We start from the raw sequence: 3,993 nt of genomic DNA, 5'->3' as shown, positions 1-3,993 counted from the left end.
TTACAATTACAAAAGGGGGTGAGGATGGAATGAGCCCTGTGGTATTGGATTGAAACTGGGGGTATCAATATGAACTCATAATTTTACATATAGAAATAGATACACATATATTTACAGATATAAGTGTATATATAATTTTTTCTAGCTATTTCTGATGAGAGATCCTAGCAGCAAAAGAAATTAAAAATACACACACACATACAACACACACCTCTAATGCTCATATTTTGGTTTCTAAATATCATTCTTCACTGAAAGAAACAGAGTCCTTGAAGACATGTTTGATTCCAGGCTTGTGGCATGGAAAGTGCAACATGGGCCTGGAACATTGTATTGTGTTTAAAAAAAGAACAAGTCTTCAAAGAATGCTGGAGAAATGTCAGGAGGACCTAGGATCCAGGTTGCAGGGGCTCCCACTGGCCAAACATGAGACAACTGGAGAGTTGTCATATAATAATAAGAGAGTGAGAGACCAAGAGCAGAGAAGGGAGAGAGAAAAAAATTAAAGCAAATGTGGCAAAATTTTAACATTTGGGAAATTCGCCTGAAGAGTATATGTGAATTATTGGTATTATTTTTGAAATTCTTCTATAAGCCTATAATTATTTCAAAAGAAAAAGTTAAAAGTAAATACATGCAAAAACAGTTGTAGGGAGAGATAAATAAAACAAAATCAGCAAAATACTGAAAATTATTGAAGTTTAATATTAGTTACTGGGAAGTCATTGTACTATTTTCTCTAGTGGTATATGTGACTGAATCCTTTCTATAACAAAAAGTGGGGAAAAAAAATAAAAGAACATCTATGTGATTTTAGTTTAAGAATATACCTCCTATTTGTAGCCTCAGGGCATCATGAAATTCAGGTCCTTGTGCATGACCCATGGCAGTAACATCAGCCTGCTTTCTCTTCTCTGTCTTGAGTCTTCCTATCCACTGTAGTCCACCCTACTCACTACCAATCAGAGGAGCTGTCTTTCTGAAATATAGCTTTTAACATTTTATCCATGCTCTAGCTCACAAATCTTTTACTCACTTCCCATGCCAAGAGAAAACTCTGAGCTTTCATTTCTAAGGTCTCAAGGTCCTTTATAATTAGGTCTTGACCTATTTTCACAACCTCATCTTCCAATTGCTGACATAGTCTTCATTAAACACTGTTTTCCTTGTCCTGTCCCAAGGGCTCTTTGGATATCTTTACCTCTATGCTTGGCAGGTCTGAAAACATGCCCATAATCCTCTTTCTTTGTTTTGTTTTAAATCTTTACTATCCATTAGGATGACTGATAGGGATGACAGGGTTAGGGGTTGTTTCAAAAGGATGGGTTATGACCATTCCCTGTGAGAACTAGCTATTTCTTTTGTGGGATTCTACCCTGGGATTGGGCTCTTTAAGGCTACTGGAGTTCCAGGTAAGGAGTGGGCTAGGTTTGCTGAAAGTTGTTTTTATTTTCTCATCACCAACTTTTTAAGAATCTAAGTCATGTCTTGTTCTATAGTGAGTCTGCAGGGAGGTTTCACTAACTCCAAAACACCCTATCTACTCTTCCCCTATTGCCTTCATCTTCACTCAACATTTGTCTGGTACTCCCAACTCTCTTCCGAGACTCTTAGACATATTATTTCATTGGTTAGATTGGACACAGTTAGCTTGTAAATTTGGGGAGGGCACCCTCTGTCTTCCCCCTATCTGACATCCTGTGATACATTTTTTCTACCTTTCATAATGATCTAAATGAGAGAAGTTTATGATTGACACAAAAACTACTATGACAGTGATTTTCATACATCTCAGAGCAAATTCTTGTACAAACAGGTGTCCAAATACTTACTGATGATCTGCAGAAACCATATCATTTATACATAAATGTTCCAATCACATTGCCCTACTTCAAGAAAATGTGGAGACCGTGAAAGCAATTAAATAAAGGGACACAGAAAAAACCCTAAATGAAGGCTTACTTACTCATCTCTCTTCACATTTTTGACAACTTCTAAATGCTTGAACATCATGCTCAGGGTCTCAACACTTTCTTTCTATGCTAATTCCAAGCACCTTTATATTTCAATTATGATCAAACCACTTTCAAAGGACGTGGATTCTATAACTAGGTTTTACTTTTTTTTATTATTTTATTTTTATTTTTATTTTATTCTTTTTTACCAGGGGAGAGCACAAACACAGTCCCCCACTACCACAAATTATGCAGTCGAGTTTCTCACATTTGGGCAAATCGCAGGGGTCAGCACATCCGCAGTGCAATGGACAAGCCTCACCCTGGGAAAACCATCTGCTTGATTATGGTGTCTCCCCTGCCAGGTAAGTATTATAACTAGGTTTTAATAACCCTAACCTCCTTCACCTCCCACTCCATGATACATTTTGTAGGTAAGCTTACCCAATTGCCAACTGGCCAATCCCTTTACAAACTTATCCTATCACCCCTGGTGCTATCATCTTTCAACAGCTTCCTGGAAGTCTTTTAAACTCCAACAATCATTTGTTTGGGATCCTTAGGGAGCACTTCTCATAAGAATAGGTGGCCTTTCTTGGTCCACTTTGGCCTCTGATGCTACATCATCTTAGAAGGCCCTAGTAATAATAACCAGCACTCATATATGCTTACCACATGCATGACCCTATTCTAAATGCTTTATCTGAACTAATGCATTGAAGTCCATTTTAATTTTTCAGTCTTTCATCTGACTAGCCTCTGAGATAAACCTCCTCAGAAATATTTCGGGCAGTCCCACAACACTCATCTGCCAGAAATTTTAGCACAAGCTAGAACTGGAAATATAAATGAGCCAAGTCCGTGGTTTGGTAAGGCAGCCGTTGGCGATTAAAAAAAGAAAAAAATTAAAGAAATGCTATTTCTATTATAAAAACAATATTTTCTGAAGTTCCAAAGAGAAAAACAATTATGACACTCCCAACATATTTTGGTGGTTGGAAAGTAGAAAATGGCTTTTAAAAAATGGGCAAAATACATCTTTCAACCATATTACCAGTGGCTTTAAATGGAAAGAATGACAGGCCAACCTGGGTACAGGCTAGCATTTCATCTCAAAACCTTTTTCAGTTCTGTGGTCTCAAAGCAGCTCCAGAAGAAGCATCCGCAGAACATGGTTCTAATACTAAATAAATACTACACATTTTACAGTTTCAGATTTAAGGCCCAGGAAACACAGGATTAAGCAATGGCAGAAGTCTTGCCTGCTGGGAGCTCTAGCTAGAGCATGTCAGTCCATAGTTCCTAGTGCCCACCACTAAAAGATGTGATTGACAGTATCCAGAGGCATCTTTGAACTGCTGTCTTGTGGCCTTTCCAGTTTTTTATGTTTCTCAATCAGTGAGACCTTTGGCTTCATTTTCTCCCTTGACTTCTAAGACCCCACATCGTCCTGGGTCTTCCTCCTTTCTAACAGCTTCCAGCCTGTATCTACTTGCTCCACTACTTCCATATCCCTAAGAGTTGGGTTTGAGGACTCTATTTTGTTAACATACATACAAGTTCCAGGCAAGTATGGAAACCTTCTTCATAATTTCTACTATTCCTGCTATGCAGATGACTTTCAAATCATCATTCCAACCACAGATTCTCTCATGAACTTTAGTCCTAAATGTCTAACAGAAGTTAGACCTTTTCTCTTGGATTTTATGCCACCACTCTAAATCATGATTAACAGTGGGTGCCATTTCTTTTGTCATGAACCAAGAATTATGCTAAGCACTTTATTTCTCCTCTCATTACTGCTTTTATTTTATTAATGGATTTTTGGCTACAAATTCATACTTACTTTTGAGAAGGTTACACAGAAAAAATATGAACGTTTCCTTCAAATTGATTTACTTTTCCCACACATTACTTTTGACATTAAAAATTCTTTATACACTTTCACTAGTCATAGAAACCCAAAATGAATATTAACTCATTTGCCTCTCGTCAGTAGTATGTATTCTCTGAGCCCTGGTGACATTCCAGTTGTTGA

General features: G+C 37.5%; 1 non-coding gene across 1 annotated transcript; it reads right to left on the bottom strand.

Annotated features, from left to right (window-relative positions):
• Nucleotides 1–2,164: 2,164 nt before the first annotated feature.
• LOC118529262 (U1 spliceosomal RNA) lies at nucleotides 2,165–2,328 on the bottom strand. The gene has a single exon (XR_004914030.1). It is a non-coding gene; the product is annotated as a U1 spliceosomal RNA (small nuclear RNA).
• Nucleotides 2,329–3,993: the final 1,665 nt, after the last annotated feature.

Source organism: Halichoerus grypus, chromosome 8, assembly GCF_964656455.1.
Source record: "Halichoerus grypus chromosome 8, mHalGry1.hap1.1, whole genome shotgun sequence".
Taxonomy (NCBI): domain Eukaryota; kingdom Metazoa; phylum Chordata; class Mammalia; order Carnivora; family Phocidae; genus Halichoerus; species Halichoerus grypus.
This window is presented reverse-complemented; position numbering and strand designations above follow the sequence as displayed.